This window comes from Triticum aestivum, chromosome 3B (genome assembly GCF_018294505.1).
Source record: "Triticum aestivum cultivar Chinese Spring chromosome 3B, IWGSC CS RefSeq v2.1, whole genome shotgun sequence".
In the NCBI taxonomy this organism is placed as follows: Eukaryota; Viridiplantae; Streptophyta; class Magnoliopsida; order Poales; family Poaceae; genus Triticum; species Triticum aestivum.
In genome coordinates this window covers 56,330,248-56,341,224 of record NC_057801.1, presented here as the reverse complement: position 1 = coordinate 56,341,224, position 10,977 = coordinate 56,330,248, and the positions used below count along the sequence as shown (strand labels likewise).

General features: G+C 43.1%; 1 long non-coding RNA gene across 1 annotated transcript; it reads left to right on the top strand.

Moving 5' to 3' along the window:
* The first annotated feature begins 419 nt into the window (after positions 1–419).
* LOC123064718 (uncharacterized) lies at positions 420–9,489 on the top strand. Its single transcript, XR_006430777.1, has 2 exons — positions 420–559; positions 9,264–9,489. It is a non-coding gene; the product is annotated as an uncharacterized lncRNA (long non-coding RNA).
* The last annotated feature ends 1,488 nt before the right edge of the window (positions 9,490–10,977 follow it).

Genomic DNA, 10,977 nt, shown 5'->3' with positions numbered 1-10,977 from the left:
TGTAGAGGTAGCTAGCCATTGGTAATTCCAGCCAAGAAATTAAAATGTACCATAAATGTAATCCTAACACATGTGTGTTTTACAAGATTTATGGTAATCTATATGCAAAAAAGAAACTTGGATGAGAATGAATTTAGAAGAAAATGTATCTAGCCAGTGATGCATGAATTTGTTGGAACCGTAGCCCTCTAGCTACCTCTCCTCTCATTCGAACAGAGGTGAAAGAAGAAGAACAATGGACAAGAGAGATTTTCCGGCGGCACACGAACGCCGCCACGGGCGCACGAACGCCCCAATCCTTTTTTCTTTCCGGTGGCTACATGGCTCTTGCCGACGCACATCACAACCAATACACACAGGGCTTTTTATACCCGAGATACACCCACGCACGCACCACCAGCCCGGCAACATACCCACGCACAGAGTTTTTTCGGCATCTATCTAAAGCAATCAGCGGTGGGGCGGGATTTTTGGATCGGCGATTGAGGCGATCGAGATGAGTTAGCCGTTCCCGGCTACCGTCGCCGGCGGGTCCGCCATGCCGGACCTCCTTTCCCTGGTAAGTCTCCCTTCCTTCGCCATCTCGCGGCGTCAGCCTCTCCCCGCCCCTGGGCCTTGCGCCGCCATGTCAAAGACTGACCGTGCTGCGGCGCGTGTGGAGGTTACAGGCGCCTCTGTTTTGGCCCGATGGGCGGCAACATTCCGTGCTGATCTGCACTCGGCGAAGGTTCCTTTTCATCAAGGGGAGATTGTCCTGTCTCAATCTGGCCGTCTTGCTTTACTGGATGATGAACAAGTGGTGGTTGATTCCCGGTTCCTTCGAGAGAATGAATCCATTTCCGTTGGTGATCAAGTTTCCTTCCCATGCTACATTGCCATGGCGGGAGGACATGTTGATCTAAGATCGTCCATGGCCTCAGACAAGGCCCTTCAACCCCCCACCACAAAGATTGTGAGAGAGAAAGTGTTGGATCAAAGCTCTGAACCTACTCTGAATGTCAACCTAGATCTAGATCTTCGTTCAGGCATGGAGTTTCAGCGTTTCATATGGCAAAAGTTCAACTCCCCTGTGGCCTTCGCTCCTGGTAGAGGAGCTCGAGAATTATTTCTCGTGGCTTCTTTCAAGCGCCACAAGCACAAACTGGATTGTTCAAATGTTAGTGAGTATCTTAGATCATGTCTGGGCGGCATTGCATTTGATTTCAGAGTTTGCTATCTGCGAGATCGATCTTTTCGATTCTCCGTCTTTTCAAAAAAAGTGGGTTTTGCAGTGAATGGCCTTAAAAGTTATGAATGTTCAGAATTCATGGTATATTTCAGCCTTTGGGGCAATGGTGGTCCTGATTTCATCAGAGAGTTCAGATTGTGGGAAGCGGAGGAGCTGCGTTCCTGGACTGTAGTAGGGAAGAAGAAGACACTTGCCGTTGACAACATGACTCAGCATCGTCAGGGTTTTGGTCATAAAGGGCTGACTGGTGCAAATGGCATTCCTCTTGGTCTGCATATCAAGGATTCTGCACTCCATCGCGAAGCAGAGCAACACCGTGTCAATCTCCCTTTGTCTGCAAGTGTCAAGCGCCCATCTTTCATACACAAGCTTTCGGCTTCTGAAAAGGAGGATTTATACAAGCTATTTGTTGATGGCTTTGATTTCTTCTCCATACAGGAGTTTTTCAGGCTCACATATCCTCGCTCGATTTTGGACTACCTCAGCAAGGAAGAGGAAGCAGAGCTCAAAATTTTATTAGCTGCAAACTTATCTTCTGAAGCTATTGGGGAGTTATTCGCCCCTGACAAATCATCCACTCATGAAAAAGGTTCTGCAGTGCCAGTATCTTCTGTTTTTGATCGAATTCAGCAAGACTTGGCTGCTAAGTCTGTGACAGTGGATAAAGTTAACATGCCGACAGGACGGGTTTCAGTGTTTGATAGATTAGATAGGCCTGTTCTTCAGAGGAATGTCACGGCTCAGGAAGGAAAACAATCAGTTTTTGAAAGACTGGAATGGCCCAACACATCGGCTCGGCCCGGTCCTCAAGTTTTCGGGCCTCCTGCACCATCTCACCCATGGAGACGTTTGCATTGCCCAAGATGTCTACTTTTCGGCCACTCTAGACAGGGTTGTCACAATAAAATATGATGTCATCAATGTCTGAAACCAGGGCACATCAGCCGAGACTGCGAGTCTTTTTTCTCTTCAAAAGATCAGTTCCAAATCAAGCAAGTCTGGGTCCCTAAAGATCATCCCAAGACCCGTGGGCCATCTGAACAGGCGATAAATCATACAGCTTTGGACACAAATCAGACAAATCACGTCAACCATTTTAATTAGGGAGGTTTCGATTTGGACCTGAATTTGTCCCCTGGGCAAGCGCGACACAAGGCATGTCCCGATTTCAATCTTGGCCGGTCGCAAGATTTAAATGACATACCAACTACAAGTTATCCCCTGCATGATTTTTTATCCTTTTCTTTGGGTAATAATCACTCACCTGCCAAACTGTTGGATGAGACGGGAGGTAAAGGCCCCAAGGAAACAGAGCCCCTTTCCCTTGCCGCTTCGCATTCTAGCCCCCTCCAGCTTGGTATTGCCGCCCCTGCTTCCTCTGTGCCGCCGCCGCACCTGCTCATGGCGGCCTATCCCGTCGATCCCACACCTTTCCTTCCAGGTAGGTACAATGCGATGGAGGTGGCTGGTTGGCCGGCATATTGCCGGTACCATGTCAGTGCGCCTGTCTCGGCGAAGCATGAGGACGTAGCCATTGCCACCATCACTCCTGCTCCTCATGCTCAAGTTCCCTTCAGTCAGGTTCGGGCTTTTCTCCGTGGTTTTCTTGAGGATCACCTGCAGTTCTCGTTGGAGATGACACAGCGCTGTCCCCTTGGTACTGCTTTTGTGCAACTAGATTCTATCGCTGACAGGGACTGGCTTGTGGATCACAGCCCACATATGTTTCACAATCATAGCATTAGTTTTGTAAGCATAATGAGGGGATTAATCATCGCAGTTTTACTTATAATCAAGTCTGCTGGTTGGCTTTGCTTGCTTTTCCTGTCGATCTGTGGGAACTCCAACACATCCAGGGTGCTCTGAAAGACTTCGCTAGAGTTGAAACGTGGGATAAGATGGCTAGTGACTATTCCAGGGTTGTGGTTAAAGTTCTTGTTGCGGATATTGCCTTAATCCCTCATAGTTGTATGGTCTCCACGGGCAATAAGAATCAAGTTGAATCATGGTCTGTTCCGATTATCATCTTAGGACATAACTTGTTGGGTGCCCTGCCAGCGGATGAGGAATCCACATCCTATGCCTGCCCCACAGGAGGTCCCTGCTCCCCCACCTGTGGAGCTATGGCTGGGGTGGGTACCGCAACCGCAGAACAATTAGTTTGGTTAAAATCTACAACACTTTTGGGGAATTCATGGTGAACATCATCAACTGCCTAATGCTCAGGGCCACAATGCGGTGCCCAATGATTTTCTTGAACTCAATGATCTTCAGCAGCCGCATGAATTGGATGAGATGGATTTTGAACAGTTGCAGGAAATGCTCAATCCTGTCATTCAGAATCAATTAATCCCAGGAGCTGAAGTGGTGGCTGCACCTTTTGATCTGAATCTTCCAATTGCTGACAGTGACAGTGACTTAACTGTCACAATCAGTCTTGCTTCTAGCCACTCCTCAGAAGAGGCCGCTGATAATGATGTTGTGCTACCACGGAATTTACTACCAGTCCCGATCCAGCAAGAGAACGACATGTTCATTCAGAATATTCAGCTTGGTATGGTGATTATCCAGGATCAGGTTAACTATGCTGCTCTTCCTACTCAATCGGTCCCATGTGTAACTGATCTGTCTGAGGTTCAGATCATTGAGAAAGAGGTCCCGTGGACATCTCCACAAGATCATGTTGTTTCGCAAGATGAGTTGGTGGTCCCTTTTGCAGCACAACAGGACAATTTCGTTTCTAACGAAGTTCTAGTTCAACCCGGGACAGACAACGACTTTTCACAGCTAGCTTTGTCGATCTCGGTTTCCCAGGAGGGGAAAGAGCATGGGAACAATTCTTTTGTCCCATGGATTCATCTCAGATATATGTTTCTGTCCCAGCCCAATGGGTGGATTTCTTCACAGCAAAACTGTTATCACCAACGGATTTTGATTGGGCTTGATCCATCCTTCAGTCCAAGTTGTGGGAGATTTTTCAGCATGGTTGTTCGGCTGGTTCTCTTAGGCAATTTGTGCTTCCCACAACATGTCCAACCAGTATACCGCCGTTATGTTTTCTGCAGGCTGCTAGTCAGCAAGTTAGTAGAGGCTTCTCCACTCCTCAAGCCGACAAGATTGCACCAGTTGTTCAGGTTGAGCTGCTCAGTACTTCTCTGGTTCACGCTCGCAAGAAGAATGCTAAAACACCTATGGTTATATCAGAGGTACGACAGAGTGACAGGCTCAAGCTTCTTCATAAAGGTTACAAGGGAAAAACATGCTTTGATAAAAACTTCTTGGCTTGTTCTGCTGTGGAGCCACCCCTTAACAAGAAAATTGTGAAAAACCTTTATGATAAGTTTGGTTTGGCTGAGGATCAGCCACTGCCAAAGATAGCAAAGAAGGCAACTAAGAAGAATGTGGATGACCCCAAGAATGCCCAGCCCAAGAAGAAGTAACGAGTGGGCCTCTGCCCTCCTGAAAAAGTTTCTTATGTTATTTTACTATTATAAGTACGCTGTCAGAAGTTTGCCTTTGAACATGATCATGTGGACGTATTATGTTATCTCTATCCTTATGTGGACCAGTTTATATGTTCAGTACCTTGGTATTTGCAAGCCTGGTCCAATCCAGGCTATGATGTATGCTTATATTTTGCATCTTCCTGGTTGTTTTGGATTTGATCCTGTGCTGTCAGCTGCTAGTGACACTTTTTCCCTATGGGGTTGGGGCAGTGGTCAGTTAGAAATCGGTCCCTTCTTTTATCAAATCCAGTCAAATGAATAAACAACACTGGAAAGTATTAAACTGGAACATTAGAGGTCTTAACTCCCCGGACAAATGGCTGCATATACAGAATAAGATTTCTGAAAGTGGTTGTTCCATAGTATGTTTTCAGGACACTAAGAAGGAATCTATTGATATATCTTTTATCCGGAATTTTTGCCCCTCGCGATTTGATGCTTTTGCTTTCACACCTTCTATTGGTCGGTCTGGGGGCATTCTTACTGTTTGGAACTCTGCTCACTTCAAAGGGGAACTTTTATTTCAGAATAGCTATACAGTTTCAGTGGGTTTGCAATCTACTAAATGTGGTAGTTGTTGGACTCTAACAAATGTTTATGATCCATGCCAAGACGACAAGAAAACAGAATTCTTGGGCTGGTTAGAGGGCATTCACATCCCAGATGATGCGGATTGGCTTTTGGTGGGAGATTTCAATCTCATTTGGAGCCCTGATGATCGAAACAAACCTGGTGGTAAAATTTCTGACGTGCTGCACTTTAATGCCGTGATTAGCGAACTGGAGTTGATCGAGATCCCATTGAAAGGGAGAAAATATACTTGGAGCAACATGCAGGATAGCCCACTACTAGAGAAGCTAGACTGGGTTTTCACATCTACTGCCTGGACCATCTCTTATCCAAATACTATGGCTTTTCCTATGGCAATGACAACCTCTGATCATGTACCATGCATTATTTCTATCCACAATTCTATGCCCAGAAGCAATGTGTTTCGGTTTGAAAATTGGTGGATGGATCATCATAGCTTCTTACCCTTGGTTGAGTCTGTCTGGAAGTAAAGTATTCACTATGCAGATGCAGCAAAGAGGATTAATGCAAAAATGAAAATCTTGAGAATAAGTTTGAAAAACTGGGCCAAAACACTCTCCAATCTTAAAGAGGATATCTTATCACTCAATGCTCTGATTGCTATGCTGGATACTTTAGAGCAATCCAGAGATTTATACCCTTTTGAATCCTCTTTTAGATCGGCTCTCAAGCGTCACTTGGAGAAACTGCTCTCCCAGCAGAAGGAATATTAGCGGCAAAGAGGGAAGATTAAATGGGTAACCTTAGGCAGTGAAAATTCAGATTTATTTCATGCTTTAGCCTCTGTTCAGCACAGACATAACTGCATCACTTCTCTTGTTGGCTCTGATGGTGTGGAGGTTTTTGGTCATGAGACAAAGGCTAAAATACTCCATGCGGCTTTCAAAGAGAGGCTGGGACAATCCGATTCCTTTGATATTCCTGATGATCTGCTGAATCTTATACAGGCCCACAGTGACTTATCTTTCCTGGAAAACCCATTTACCAAAGATGAAATTGATGTTGTAATTACAGACTTCCCTTCTCACAAATCTCCGGGGCCGGATGGATTTAATACAGATTTTATCAAGAAGTGTTGGCCCATCATCAAGCAGGACTTTTATGACCTTTGTGATCAATTTCATAAAGGACATTTGTGTCTTCAAAGCATAAATAGTTCCTTCGTCACCCTAATTCTGAAAAAAGTTGATGCATCAGGAGTCAACAACTTCCGACCAATATCACTCTTGAGTTGCACTATTAAACTCTTGACAAAGCTGCTGGCTAATCGATTGCAGTCTATTATTTTGGAATTAGTTCATACTAATCAATATGGGTTCCTCAAATCAAGGACCATCCAAGACTGTATTGCCAGGGCATATGAGTTTCTGTTTCAATGCCATAAAAGTAAGAAACCAACTATTGTGCTAAAGTTAGACTTTGAGAAAGCCTTTGATAAGATGGAACATGGTATGATTCTAGCAATTCTTAAGAGAAAAGGTTTTGGAGACACTTGGTGCTCTTGGATCAAGCAGATTCTTGGCTCTGCCACATCATCTGTTCTCCTTAATGGCATTCCTGGAGTTCAATTCTTATGCAGACGAGGGGTGAGACAGGGGGACCCCCTCTCTCCTTTGCTCTTTGTTTTGGCGGCAGATTTCCTACAAACTATTCTCAATGATGCAATGCATAGAGACCTCATTCAGCCACCCATTCGGTTTCAAACATGTCCAGATTTTCCCATTCTTCAATATGCGGACGATACTTTGATTATTATGCCTGCTTGCCCCAATCAGCTAGAACATCTCAAACACCTTCTATGCATTTTTTCTAGGGCCTCCGGTCTCAAGGTCAATTTCCAGAAATCCAACATGATTCCTATCAATGTGGCTGAGGAACAAATGCAATGTCTATCTGCTATCTTGGGTTGTGCAATTGGTAAGTTCCCGTTTACCTATTTGGGAACACCCTTAGCTTTACTAAACCAAAACTGGAGCACTTCATGTATCTCATTGAGAGGATTCAGAAGAGGCTATCCACATGCTCTCAGTATTTAAGTTATGACGGGAGACTACTTATGGTCAATGCAGTCTTTTCCTCATTGCCAACTTTTCTCATGAGCTGCTTGCTCCTCTATAAAGGTATCATTGAGCAAATTGATAAATATAGAAGGCACCTTTTTTGGAGATGAAAAGACCTTGAAAAGAAAAACCCACCTTTAGCCGCATGGGATATGCTCTGTCGACCCAAGAATAAAGGTGGTTTGGGTATCTTAAATCTGTGGCTCCAAAACAAATGTTTACTAATGAAAATGGTGCATAAATTCATCAATCATGAAGACATTCCATGGGTCAATTTGGTTTGGGAAATATATTATCCAGAGGGACTCTCGCCAATTAATACTCAGACTTGCTCCTTCTGGTGGAGGGATTGTCTTAAGCTTCTACCCGATTACAAGAACCTTGCGGTCTGTTCCTTGTAGGATGGAAAATCTCTCTCCTTTTGGTCAGATATATGGGATGATCTACCCAAAAGGGAGTTATGGCCACGCCTATTTTCCTTCTCACCGAATCAGAATATTTCTCTCCACAGGTTGGGCAATTTGGAAGATTTAGTTACACACTTTCATGTTCCTTTGTCAGAAGAAGCTTATGAGCAATTTCAACAATTGGAATTACTGTTGCACAATACTGGCCTAGTTTCAGAGCACGATATCTGGCAATTACCACAAGGAGCCCATGCTTACAGCGTCTCTAAGACATATAAGCTGCTAGTCACTTATCCAGAGCCCATTCCAGTCGTGAAATGGTTATGGAAAACCTGCTGTCAACTAAGGCACAAAATCTTCTACTGGCTTTTGATATTTAACAGATTAAATACGAGAGCTATGCTGCACCGGAAAAATTTCTTCATTGAGGATTACACCTGTGTTATGTGTAATCAACACTCCCTGGAAACAAGGGATCATCTCTTCTTCCAATTCCCATATGCCCAGCTCTATTGGCAATATGTGTGCCCCTCATGGCAGCCCCAGAATACAAATATTCAGGAAGAAGTGGCGCATCTCAAGCATCTTATCAATTTGCCTTTTGCTCTGGAAATCATCATTCTGGTCTCCTGGGCAATATGGCCAACGCGGAATGATTTCATTTTTAAAAAGATTCCCCCAAATCTATATACTTCCAGGCGCAAATTCAAAGAAGAGATGAAATGGCTCACTCATAGAGCACGAAGACAGGATTATTCTGGCATGGCGGATTGGGTTGCAATGTTCAGATAACTTGCTGATCCAGTTGGGTGTTTTCGCTGCTTGTTTTCCTTGTATGTATGTATGTATGTATGTATATTTGTTCTTTTTTACCTTTCCTAGGTTTTCTTTTTCGTTCTCATGTATGGTTTTTTTTTCTCTTACATGGACATTTTGTATTCTTTTATTTGAAAATTAATAAAAATATGCAGCAGAGTCCTGCTGTTTCCCTCAAAAAACATACCCACGCACACACGTAGTAATCCAACCACTACTGGCCGGCTAACACGCTAACAGCCCATGCATGCATCCATATATCAACTGCCTAGACTAATTCACGTATGACTCGTATGGCTCGGCCACCACCCGCGACAACTAATCCAACTACATGCATGCACGAACAGTCACAGCACACACGACGCTGCGTCAATTGATACGCCGGTCACCACGCCGAGCCGTGGTTAACTCCTAACAGAATTCTCAGAGGCAAGGATAGAAACACGAGTCTTTTGTGACTTAAAAATGGAGGTGCTAAGTAGTAAGTTCCTAACCAGACATTCCCAGATTCTCGTCAGCCCTCCTCTCCTCTGCTCGAGTTGTTCCGTTTCTGGTTCTCGTGGAAGCGTTCTGCTAAGATTGCCAATATGTTTTGTCTTTAATGGGTGGTTTGGGTAGTACATAGTAGTACTGACAATTTTGGTTGGGGTTGTAGAGGAAGATGGCCACGCATGGGGAGCAATGGGAAGGAGAAGGTGCAGTACTCGTCCTCCGACTATTCAGGACGATCCTACAACAGGCCACAGCGGCCCGCTCTAGAGACCATCCCGGACCCGGAGCAGCATGTTTAATAATCCTCTATTGAATTCTCGCTTGTACAATTCTATTGGTAGAAAAGATGTATGGGCTTTATCTTCTACTTCCTCCGTCCCATAATGTAAGACGTTTTTTGACACTAGTGTAGTGTAAAAACACGTCTTACATTATGAGACGGAGGACGATACAATTCTGTGTTAATGGATTCTAGGGCTAATTTTTAATGTGATGTGATTATGCATTAATGGATCTTGGTTATTTTTCTGTGATGCAATTATGGATCTGTGTATTCAGGTTGGATGAGTTCCTTGAGATGATTTGTTGTTCTGGGTAAATCTGCCTTAATCTTTTTGTCTCGAAGAAATACTGATCTTATAGTTTTCTGCTTGATTTTATCATTCAAATCCATGGAATGAAAAAAGCTTACCGTGAATTTTCCCCTTGGGAGGACCCGTTAACTAGCGAGTATGCTTCGTACAGTATTGTCCTCTTGGGAGGACCCTGTAACTAGTGAATCATGGTAAGATTTTTTACTCTATATGGCTGAAAGGTAAATTTAAGAAAACATCTTGAAATCTCTACAGTACTATCAGAAAAGTAAGAAGATTTACCCAAAATAATTGGTTGTCAAAAACAAGAAATAATGCCCAGAAGATTGTTTTGTTTAACAAACTATGAAAAAAACATATCTAATCCTATGCAAGCTGATTGTTCCATTGTTACCTGGGAGGATATGTAGATACAGGTTCACACGGTACGATATGTGTTTATGAATAGTCATCAAATTCTTCAGTTCATTTCATTGAACTAGCTACCGTCGTAGGGTATGCTAACAAAGGAGTGTATATTTTTTTAATAATATTGATTTCTCACAATGTCTTTCACTAGGGATTTAAAAAGGTTTTGGTGAGGAGATGGCCCAAAGTAACTTTTTTGCATGCTAATACGTGTCTCATTTATATCATAAGAATCATAGTACAAACTTCACAAATCACAAAACACTAGTCGCTACTATTATCATCATCATCATCATCATCATCATCATCATCATCATTATTATTATTATTATTATTATTATTATTATCCTCTACTATCAAAGGAGAGTTGATACGTTCTCCTCACATCACTCCTCCCTCCTATGTTGGCTTTTATCTCTCCACGCCCTCCTTCCTTGGTTTGAAATAATCTAAATGCGATCAATACTTTCCTTTCCTTTTTTACTGGAAACCATGTCTTACATTAACTCAATCAAATCTTATCAAAACTATGTCATGCATTAACTCAATGAAATGAAATCTTAACAAAATCTCAACTAAATAAAAACTTCCCTTGCCTTCCCCTAGTCATACCCAAATCAAATCAAACCTTACTAAAATCTCAACCAAATCAGATTTTTTCTTGCAATCCCCGACACATACTCAAATCAAATCTTACCAAAATCTAGAATGGTATATATATATCAGACACGACTACTGTTGAACCATTAGAATATTTATGCCTTCAATTGTAACACAACGAGGAATTAGCTAGTAAGAAATAAAAGAGGCATGGCCTACCTTAACCATCTCCCAACAACTCACATCATCTCCATATAAAATGCTTTGAAAAGTTGT